Source organism: Monodon monoceros, unplaced genomic scaffold (assembly GCF_005190385.1).
Source record: "Monodon monoceros isolate NGI ecotype Baffin Bay Population unplaced genomic scaffold, NGI_Narwhal_1 Super_Scaffold_11, whole genome shotgun sequence".
In the NCBI taxonomy this organism is placed as follows: Eukaryota; Metazoa; Chordata; class Mammalia; order Artiodactyla; family Monodontidae; genus Monodon; species Monodon monoceros.
Genome location: NW_021703767.1, coordinates 52,999,228 through 53,011,403, shown reverse-complemented (window position 1 = coordinate 53,011,403; position 12,176 = coordinate 52,999,228). Strand labels below are relative to the sequence as shown.

Below are 12,176 nucleotides of genomic sequence, written 5' to 3'. Positions count from 1 at the left end.
TCATTCCAGGATGTATCTGCTTGTCCTGCACAGGATAAATTTAGTCTAATATACGAATATGCTTAAGAGTAAAAAATTTCTACAGATGTAGTCATTATTTGAGGTACTAAGGCAGTAAGTAGTCTGCTAAATAGAATCTGCTAGTCCAAAAGGGTTAATGTATTTGATGTGTCCAATGAAGGTGCTGGGTAAAGATGAATTGTTTGTTGGTTATTCAGTGGTAGAGAGATGAGATAGGGACAAGTGAAGAGGACGGCTAGAGAACTTCTACCAATTAGTGAACAGAAGAGTCTTTCCTTCAGCTCCAGGATTAAGTTTTTCTGAGATCTAGAAAACCATGTGACTTGCCTTTTCTCTGTGGGCACCTACAAGCATTTCATCCCATTTGTGATCCAAATTTCTCTTAACAGCCTCACCACATCTGTAAACATGAGCCCTCTGGTATCCCACACCCCTAGGGATTATCTATCATGAAAAGCACTCTGGACAGAAAGGACAAGGATGGGAGATGGTACACTAAGGGCCAAAAGATCGGCACAGGGCAACCATTCACCACCCACAAAACACTTGTGCAAACCACCAATTCCTAAACCAAGATTTGGTTTTCTTGATATTCAAATTTAACTCTAAATTAAAATATATAGATTTTCAGCTCTAAACATTTGCATTAAAAATTCTTATGCCAAGAACTTTCTGAGCCTCCAATCTTTGTAAAGTGGACCTACGCCTGAAAGGCCTGACTCCCCAAGTTCCTTATAGAGTCTCAGAGGCTGTCTTCCTCAGGCATTTCTTTCATGGCTGAGCAGCCTTTATGTGTGATCAGATAAAAAAGTTTCCATGATCTTTCTTCCTTGAGTTCCCAATTGACCATTCAAGCTCCATCTCCCACCAAACCCAAAGCCACATCCTTGCTAGGCATTGTCAGACAAAAGCCAAGTTCCTACTCAGCTGAAGCTCTGTATATAGTACCACAGCCCTAGGCCTCACACTTACATCACAGAGCAGTAATTTTTAATTGAGTCATGGACAGTTTTGAAAATCTACTGGAAATTCTGGACCAAACCTCCAGAAAAATGCACACATGTAGAGAAAAAAAAAAAAGAAAAAAGAAAAAAAACCACACATGTACATATATACATAATATACTCTTTCATTTCATGGTGTTCGGGACTCACTGAAGTTAACCCATGGACCTAAGTCAAGAAAACATGTCTCAGAAACTTTCAGGTCTCCCCTATCCTAATGCTCTATTTGGGACCTAGAGCCCATTATGGACATAAATAGCATGCCCCCCAAAATAGTAATTAAATGTCTCTAATATTCCCTCACTTCTCCAATATATACCATTGATTCTCGTTATTCATAGTTGTTTCTCTCTAAAAGTCACCATGAACACTGAATTAGCAAATACTGAACCATTGCTCCTAGGGGAAATACAGAGTTAGGTTCCCGTGAGCTTCTGGTCACAGTAGTCTTATCAACCAATCAATACATAACTTTGTTTCTGTTTAAAGACAACTTATTTAATATATACTGTTTATTCACTTACACTGAAATTGAACTCACAGTCAACTGTGCTCTAGCTCACTTCTAAACAAAGCTTATCTATCACATATCTTTTCTCCATAAGGCACATCACAGCCTTCTTGCACATAGGAACACTAGACAGCACTTCTGCACTACACACGGGGGCTATTTTAAACAGTAAAGGTAAAAAAAAAAAAACCAGAAAAATGGGCACTAAATAGACCATGGAAAGGACACTTGTTTACGTATGAGAGCTGAAACAAGGATGCAGAGCATCGCCTAGTGACCTGAGCTGGGAACGGGAGCAGCAAACTACTCTGCTCTGCACGTGAACACACGTGACTGTGAAAGCACCATGACTATTGATTTTGAGGCTGCAAAAAGTTTGTAGCAAGTAGGCAGATTCACAAATACAGAATCCACAGTTAATTAGGATCGACTATATATCTCCCCTCCAGCTTCTTACTCCCCATTTCTAAGGCCATCTAAACATCCCACCTCCTAATGTCAGTATCCTTGATTTTCAAGTTTTGAACCCTACAGTGTACAGTGTACAAATTCTAAGCGTGTATTTTACAAATGGTCATGTAATAGGCCACCAAATTTGGCTCAGTTTGACCCCTACCTTAGTGAGCTCTATAACCTAGAGGACTCAAGTCCTATTCCCTTCAGTTCCTAATACTTATCACCACCATTCATATAATTTCTTTGTCAGTGTATAAATCAGGTTTCATTTCTGTAATACCAAAGCTTTTGTATACTTTTATGGAAAAAAGAAAATATCAATTATACAGAAATTCTTTAAAGGAATTTGAAAAGTAATGAAAGTCAAACTGAGTGGAAGGCTAATAGAGAAGATATATAAATGCAAATTTCATTATTCAGTTTTAACTATGTCACCTCATTTACTGGTGGCACATTTTAATGCTTAATATTGTTAACCTTCTAACATGACTGCAATTGTAAAGGATCTACATTTTTCAGGGGAGAAGTAAAATTTGTTTTTTTTAACAGTTTTTACAGTGGTGTGATGGTGAGGATCCTGGTGCCCAATGTGCAATTCCAAGTGACTAGAAGGAAGTTTTGAAATAGAGTTACACATTGCTTGTTTTTCTTTTCCAAAATAGCAGCTTATATTTCCACTCAAATTTAGGTTAAATGTATGGTCATAATAGAAACCAATGTTCCTTCGTTTCTTTTGAGCCACCTAAAAAAATCTCATAAGATATCTTGCAATAGACACTTTGTACTGAAATGCTGTTAGAAATTCATATATAACAAAGGGTCTGAACCTTAGGAGAGATGGAAAAACCATTGTGACATATATAGTGACAGTGTGGCAAGAAAGAACTCAGAATTCCAAGTGAAACATTAATAAAGAATCCATAGAAGTTGATTCTGGCTCTGCATTTGGCCTCATGCCCTGAAAAGTTGATGGTAAACCACAGCCTGCAGCTCTCAAGGAGAAAACCTTATGGTCTTCTTTATCAACTTTGCAATGAGTTAAAAATACCTCATGCTTTGTTAATGGATATGACTGGAATATATTCTATTTTCCTATGCAATTAAAGTAAGAACTATTTAAATTTACAGTGACTTATTCTAGTTGGCTATACACTTATTTCTTTTTTTTATTCTATTTTATTTTTTATTTTTACAGTTTTATTTTTGTGTACAGATTTGCTTAACCATCACTGAATTTCTAGGTCAGGTTCAGGTAACTGAAGAGCCTTTATAAGTAGTTTATATTGTCTAGACCCAAGGTATGCTGCAAACCCAGTCTGAAGCAAAATGGGAAATAACATCTTTCTAAAGACAGGCTTAGAAATCCTAATCCAGTAATTTAAGATGTTTCCTTTCTTGGGTAGTGGGGCTGAGCTATACCTGGCTGCTAGGTCACCATTCACAGGGATAGCCAAGAAAGCAGGGTACAGGCCACCAAAAACAAGACCAACCAGTCCACCTCGTGTTATGATACAGGTTTCACAATGTAAATCACCTGTATTCAAAGGTAAACTTACTAAACCTTTGTAAGATACGTGTGCCGTCAAAAATGGGATCACTGCCATGGGTAAGCCAGCAGCTACACGAGCCTGTGTCACATGTAGGATGCATCGAAAGAGACTATTTGCTATTAGGCCACAGAGGGCAGCATTAAGTCCAATATATGTTGATCCATTTTCAAGCAGATTCCTTTCTGCTTCTGGAAGTTGGTTAATTTTTCTGGTTATGATTTCAATTAAGTTCTTCTTGACAGTACCATCTGGTTTATGATTTTGCATCTTGAGCCTTAAATTAAAATGTCATTTTTCAATAATGTGTATCTTTTACTGCACCCCTTTACCCGGAATGCCGGTACCTTACGCTCTCCTCCCAGCAGTCACTGCCTCCTCCGGCCTCCATCAGCCACGCGAGTGCTCACTCCTACACTTATTTCTGTTTTTATGATTACTGAATCTTTCCAGGGTTACTTAGCAGCTAATGAGTATTTATCATGAGGTCCACCTTGCGCAGGGCTCAGTGAGTGATGAAGTCATTTACAAAGGCCCGGCCTTCAAAGTATTTAAAATGTAAAGTTGTGCTGTCCAGTACAGTAGCCACTACCCATAGGTGGCTATTTAAGTTTAAATCTAAAGAGATTAAAAATTCAGCTCCTCAGTTAAACTAATCACATTTCAAGAGCTCAGTAGGCATAAGCACACGTGGCTAATTGCTGCCATGTTGGACTGTGAGGATTTCCATCCTCACAGATATTTCTACTGGGCTGTGCTTATCTACAGTAATACTCATTTAAGACCGATTTTAAAAAATGGTAAATTTAGAGCTTAGTTCCATAGTTGAATTTCTTTTTTTAAAAGAGATTAAGTTATAGTTGGTAATCCCAAATACAGCAATAATTTTCTCTATAGTTGGTGGTAGAATGTGGGAAAGGCATGACTTTCAGCCAAACTGGACCCCTCCTCCCTCCTTCCTTCCCTTTCCCTTCCCTTTCCCTTTCCCATTCCCATCCCCTTTCCCTTTCCTTCTCTCCCTCCCTCCCTTCCTTCTTCAGGTTCCAAAGAATATTCTGGGTCATTTGCATATATGTGTGGGAAAGGGAGAGGGGAGTTTGGGATCTCTCTGTTGGAGGAAATGAAGCAATGAGTGTGAATTCTCTGATTCTAAGCACTTTCTGTTACTCATATGAGGTGTTCTTGGATTCACCTCTTTGCATACTGTCTGAATGACCCCTTCTGTGTTTACCTAGCCTAACGTAATTGTCCTTTGTTTTTTTGAAATGACTTTTCACCAAGAGCTCATAATATCCTCTTCAGTTGCTAATTATTCCATTTCTTTCTTTATATCTTCTTTTCCCATATGAGCCTTCAGTTTGCATCTGTGCCATTTCAGGCCTCCCTATATATATGAAGCTATTAATTGTGCACCTAATATATGTTCACCAAAATATTTTACCATAGCACCTAGCACAGTACTCAACACATGGTAGGTTATTAGGAAATGCTGCTGATGGTTTAGAAACAGGCGCTTACAAAGTGAAATGATAACTGACCTACCTCAAAGTGTGAGAAAAATGTTTAACACTACAAGATCTGTTGAAAATACAAAATGCAACCCAATTCCCTATTTTTTAAAGGTAGTCTTTCCAAATCATTTTCAAAATGTCATGGTGAATTTTATGCTGTAATTTCTGACCATACAAAATTGGCTTTAACAAAATGACATAAAAAAAGCACTCATTTTCTGCTTGATAATTATCTCATCTCTCTTCACAGCCACATACTCATCCACAGTGTATACCACTGTCAGGCATTTTCTGTCCTTGGGTGTATTATGGTCACTCCAGTATATTAAAACTCAACTGTAGCTTAACAAAGTTGTACCAGTTCATATGTATTCTTATTAAATATTTGTATTTGCTACTCTTTTGTTCTCTCTAATATTTATACATTTTTATCAGTGTTAAATTTTCTTTGACCTCTAAGTCATTAATGAATATATTGAATAATATTAATCTTAGAAACAATTCTTTGTGTAGTTTTCTCCACAATTCAGACAAAAGTATGAATTCACAGCGTGTAACTGCCCGTGTATTTAGTACAGTCATCCTCCAGATTCAGGGATTCAGTTATTCACAGTTCTAGACATTTGCTGTGCTGTGAGCTAACACACAACTTTCTTTTATTGTTCACTGTTACTCTGGCAGCTCCTGCCATCTGTAGCTTATTCTGCCCTCCTTGTTAAAAGTAAATTTATAAAGCATTAAAGATGGATAAGCACCCAGTGGAGTCTTCTAGGAAATAAGAGAAAATTTTTCAAAATAGAGGTACTTTCATACACTGTTGGTGGGATTATAACTTGCTACATTTTTTCCAAATGCAATTTGACAGCGTACATCAAGAAGCCCTTTTTAAAAAGTGTTTGGGGGCTTCCCTGGTGGCGCAGTGGTTGAGAGTCCGCCTGCTGATGCAGGGGACGCGGGTTCGTGCCCCGGTCCGGGAAGATCCCACATGCCACGGAGCGGCTGGGCCTGTGAGCTATGGCCGCTGAGCCTGCGCGTCCGGAACCTGTGCTCCGCAACGGGAGAGACCACAACAGTGAGAGGCCCGCATACCGCAAAAAAAAAAAAAAAAAAAGTGTTTGGGGTTTTGTTTTTACTTTTTTTCCTAACAAAGGGGTAGATACTTGAAAAGCCATTGAAGAAAGACTGCGTAGACTGAATAAATCAAGGATTTTCCCACTTGATGGGACTTGCAGATAGTAATTCCAGGTCTAAGAAGCAGAATCTATTGGATCATTCATTCTTACCTTTCTTGTGTCCCCAATGTGGTTAATTCTGTTGAGTAGAGGATTTGTTTACATTTAATATCCATTCCCAAAGAATTTGTCCCTCTCAAAAACTTCATTTTTCACTATTGAGAATGGGGGAATGAATGGAGAAACAAGTTTATTTGGAAAAGTCTGCACAAATATCTGTCGACTATAATTTAGTTAGCATTTCATTGCATATCTGTATTAGTTACCCACAGTTTGAAAGTGGCTACTGAAATTGTGGCAATTCTTATCTGTCCTACCTGAGAAGCTTAGTAGCACTGTAGGTCAAGGTTAACCACCTAATTTTGTGGATCCCAGACTGATCTTATTGAATACTGGAAGCAGTTCTTCATAATGATCAAAACTTGAATAAAGCATTCAGGAAGGTATCTTACTGGTAGATCTATTCAAGGACCGCTTATAATGATGGACTTTCAACATTGCTCATTTGTTTACCTGTATCATTCCTACAAGCATAGTACTTTGTGATTAGTGCCATAATTTTTTAAAGAAACCCCCTTTTAAAAGTCTCCCAAGTGACAGTAGATTCATGTATTAAAATATTTGCCCAATAACTGTTTCATGTTTCATTAAATACCAAAAAGGACTTACCTGACCATTCTTTCACATGTAAATTAAATAGGCTTTAGGTTTAGGTATTCCACTGTATATTACAAACTTGCAGCAAAACCTGACCATAATGAAGTAATTGTTCGAAGGTTATGTTGACCTTCTCTCAGGCTTTGAGGTTAACTGGTTAGCAAAGTTGCATGAACTCAACCTAGACATCCAATCATTACTGCTGCATAACAACCTTCACTTATCAGTGGCATTGTTTGTGTGTGTTCACCTACCTTTTAATTTTTTTCCTTAAATACTTGATATACCGTTAAAATGAGATGAATACACATCTTCCGGCTATAAAGAAAGACTGTTATTCTTTTATACCCATATGTTATATTTTCATCATTCAACTTACTGTGAATATTATTTTGGGTGCTAAAAAAGAGAAGGTAGTCTTGGTTATTACATTTAATGGGCTGTGTTCCTAATTATGGTTTCAAATTAATAATATAAAGTTAAATTTATTGTTGTGATAAACAACCCTCAAGTATAACTGTTTTATAAACAATGATCCCCCTCCTGTCTCATTCAGAAACAGCAGTGTATGCTTTGCCAAAAGTTTATTTAATATAGTTGAGTACCTTGTTGTTTGTTTATTGGCCGTTGGAAACTTCCAACTATATTCTTTTAAATTATTGCATCTTTCTGTATTTTATGACTCAGTATAACCTGCCTTAAATTATTATTTGGACAAAACAAGATATTAAGAAAAAACACAATTTCATTTTTACTTCCATATGTCTATAAGTCATCTTCTTTAGCTGGAGGATGATAAAACTTGATTTCAAGAAGATTATAAGCATCAATATTGTACTCAACTATTTTTATTAAAACTTAATTTCTTTAACTTCAGTGTTCCAGTACAATAGCAAGGGTGATCATTTATACATCTATAGAGTGAAAAACAAAAATTGCTAAAAATTACAAACCAAGAATGGCACAAGTGCTATTAGCCCCAAGTTAGATAGAAAATTGTAAACAGCAAAATCTTGGAGACCACTATGATATATTTTAATTTAAATTTATCTACATGTGAAAATATGTGCAAATGTACAAACAACTTTGGGTTCGTCTTACTGCTGCAGTAAAAGCTGCATGTTGGAAATATAAGAAGTCTAGGGAAGATGCGCTGTTTTGGAGATGTTACAGCTCTTCAAATAACTGCCCTCATGTGTGAAGGTTAGGACTATACATTGGCATAAAACCAATAATTGAAATATTTCCAGCTTTCTGCAAGGTAAACAGTAATTTATCCAGACAGCTGTGTGCTTATAGATATCAATATAAATACAAGCTCACTGTGTATATAAAGAAAGGGAGGAAGTCTGTGTGTGTGTGTGTGTGTGTGTGTGTGTGTGTGTGTGTGAGCTTATATGTGTGTGCATTGTCTAGTTTTTGGAGAAGCAGATCGCTAACACAGAAAAAGCACTGGATAAGGAGCTTGTGCTTTTGCATGTGTTCTGTTTTTGACTCTCACTTGCTGGATATATAGCCTTGGGTAAATGATTAAATACCCTTTTCTAAGCCCTAATTTCCTTCCATATCGACTCATCCACATTAAGGGATGTTTTGTAAGTATAAAGTAATGTGTGGAAAGATTTATACAAACGAGAATTTTTTAATCATTTCTTTTCATTTCAGGATTAAAAATGGAAATAAGAATATTAAAGTTACAGAAAACCTTGGAACCTACTCATCCAACCTGATTTTACATTTGAGAGGAGAAACTCAGAGAAGATAAATAACTTGACCAAGGTAACAATATTCAAATATAGGTCTCATTATTTTGGGATCCAAAGCTGTTTTATTTTTTAATAGAAGCATAGTTGACATACAATATTATATTAGTTTCTGGTGTACAACATAGTGATTTGACATATACATTATGAATTGATCACCATGATAAGTCTGGTAACCATCTGCCGCCACACAAAGTTATTACAGTATTATTAACTATACTTCCTAGGCTGTACATTTATTCCCATGACTTTTTATTTTATAACTGGAAGTTTGTATCTCTTAATCCGCTTCACCTATTTTGCCCAGCCTTTCACCCCTCCTGCCCCTGGTGACAACCAGTTTGTTCTCTGTATCTATGAGTCTGTTTCTGGTTTATTTAGTTTGTTAATTTGTTTTTAAAATTCCACATATAAGTTAAATCATACAGTATTTGTCTTTTTTTAACTTATTTCACTTAGCTTAATACCCTCTAGATTTATCCATGTTGTCACAAATGGCAAGATTTCATTCTTTTTTTATGTCTGAGTAGTATTCCACTGTGTGTGTGTGTGTGTGTGTGTGTATCACTTCTTCTTTATCCATTCATCTATCAATGGGCACTTAAGTCACTTCCAAATCTTAGCTACTGTAGATAGTGCTGCAGTGAACATAGGGGTCCATATATCTTTTCAAATTAGTGGTTTTGTTTTCTTCTAATAAATACCCAGAAGTAGAATTGCTGGATTATATGGTAATTCTATTTTCAGTTCTTTAAAGAGCCTCCACACTGTTTTCTGTAGGGCTGCACCAATTTACATTCCACCAACAGTGGACAGGTGTTCCCTTTCCTCTGCATCCTCCCTAGAACTTGTTATTTGTTGTCTTTTTGATAATAGCCATCTGACGGCTGTGAGGTGATCTCATTGCAGTTTTGATTTACATTTCTCTGATGATTAGTGATTTTGAGCATCTTTTCATGTGTCCGTTGACCATCTGTATGTTTTCTTTGGAAAAATGTCTATTCAGGTCCTCTGCTCATTTTTTTAAAAATTTGTTTCGGAGTATACTTGATTTACAATGTTGTGTTTGTTTCTGCTGTATACTAAAGGGAATTAGTTATACATATATATATATCCACTCTTTTTTAGATTCTTCTCCCATATACGTCATTACAGAGTATTGAGTAAAGTCCCCTGTACTCTACTAGGTCTGTATCAGTTATCTATTTTATATATAGTAGTGTGTATATGTCAATTCCAATCTCCCAGTTTATCCCTCCCCTCACTTACCCGCCTTGGTAACTGTAAGTTTGTCTTCTACATCTGTGACTCTATTTCTGTTTTGTAAATAAGTCCATTTGTACCATTATTTTAGATTACACATATAAGTGATATCATTTGATATTTGTCTTCATCTGATTTACTTCACTCAGTATGGCAATCTCTTATACATGTCAATCTTTCATATCAATAGTAGGTATATTCCTTATTTTAGTATATAATGACATTTTAAGGTAATTATCTTATTAAAATAATAATATAATCCTTTGTGAAATAAATCAGAAGAATCTAAACTGCAGCCTAGAACACATCCATCCATTCATTAATTAGCCAAATTCACTTGAGCTTCTACTTGGTTACATGCTTCTATGGATGCAAAGGTGAACCAGAGAGATATCCTGTCCTCAGAGAACTCATAGCTTTTTGTGAGAGAGAGAACAAAAAGAACATAAGGATACATAACATAATGTAAAAAGTATTAAATACTTAAGAAAATATTGAACTAGTTCTTGAAGCCTAGATTGGATTTGTACATGTAATTGGTACCGTAACAAAGGTACAGTGGCAGGAAAACAAGTAAGTTTGGATGGAAGACAGGGTATATAAAAGCAACCAGTAGGAAATAACTGTTTTCCAATTGCTTCCTTGTGTAACCCCCATACTTACCTTGTTTGAATTTTGCTGCCCAGTTTCATTCTTTACCATGAGAGCAGCATGGATGGTTAAATTGGCAAGTTAAGAAATTCAATATAATTTGATTATATACCCCAAAGTGCAGACAATCCTTTTAAAATTCATTAAAATATGTAATTTTAAACACAGCAGCCAATATTGACAGAGCATTTGATTGCTTTAAGCAAAAAAGCAATTTTACCCCCCGTGGTCAAAATAAGAAATCCTCAAAGGATAAACTGAGCTTTCTACAGCAATATGCAGTTTTAATCTTACTTTCTCTGTTAGTAGCGTGCACCTCACAATAGAGATTAAAGCGATGTGGAAAAGGAGAAGAGGTAAAAAAGTGACTATACAGGTTGCTACAGTTGAAAAAAAAAATCAAAAATGTTACAACCATGTAAATATTTTTAATCTACTTTCTATCATTATTATTTTGGATCTAGCAAGGATCTATAAGATCTCCCAACCCAGGTATAGCATAGTTTTCTTGTTTCTGGGAAAGAAGTCTATTTTGCAGGACAGTCAGTTGAAGACACATGAAGGAAAGAGAGAACTGGATACAATACTACAGTTCACTTTCACATTTGGTATTTGTGCTGGAAAACTTGGAAGGCTAGATCTGTTACCTTTTGTAGTGAAGTAACATTTTTCTGCATTTTAAATAATAAAAATAACTAGCAGTTTTTTGAATTAAATTTTTTTTTTTTTTTTTTTTGCCTGGCTACATTGAAACACTAAAAACACTTGGAGAGTGAGCACCAAAATATATATCAATACACACATAACCTATGGAGATGCCAGATCTACTTGGTGCACAGGACTTGTTGAAGTAAAGAGGAAATGTACCCAGACCAACCTCTATACGAAGGGCAGACACCACTGTAAATGAGAATGTGCCCTTTAACACATAATACACTCTGACCATGTTTGGTAAGGGAGGCACCAGAATTTGTCAATAGTAATGGTGTAGAGGCCACCATATTTAGGTACCTCTAGGTAGCTATCCATGAAGTGTTTTTTCTTATGACTTCATGTTTTATGAAGGTGATACAAAGATTGATTGAGAATGATCTTTAACAAACTATAAAATGGGTGTAGTGTGTTCTTATATCAGTCGTAGTTCTTCTTCACAAAGCTCCTTGAGGTGAGAGACTCTACCTTGTTGACAGTTATATTCCTAAGGCCTATCACTGCACTGTGGAACATAGTTAATCACTTAGATATTTGTTGAATGACTATATGCATGACTGAGCAAATAAATGATCGGGTGAAATTAAGAAGGTATAATAATCTGTTAATAATGAAGCCATGTAATGGTTCTCTCTAGTGTCCAGTTCTCTTTGGGTCCCACATTTTAGGGTTTGTTGTCAATATGTCCAGCCCTCCCTTTTGGTCTTATTACCAAACAGAACATATATTTAACCTGTCTTTTAAACCTGAGAACAACAATGTAATGATACAGCTCTGTCTCTCATTCCTGTTCTTGAAGGTCTAAGAAATTCTCAGGGAAGATGCCTCTTTAACTTTCCAGTGATGCCT

At 36.2% G+C, this 12,176-nt stretch overlaps 1 pseudogene; it reads right to left on the bottom strand.

Annotated features, from left to right (window-relative positions):
- Positions 1-3,182: 3,182 nt before the first annotated feature.
- Positions 3,183-3,809, bottom strand: LOC114890828 (annotated as a pseudogene).
- Between the last annotated feature and the right edge of the window lie 8,367 nt (positions 3,810-12,176).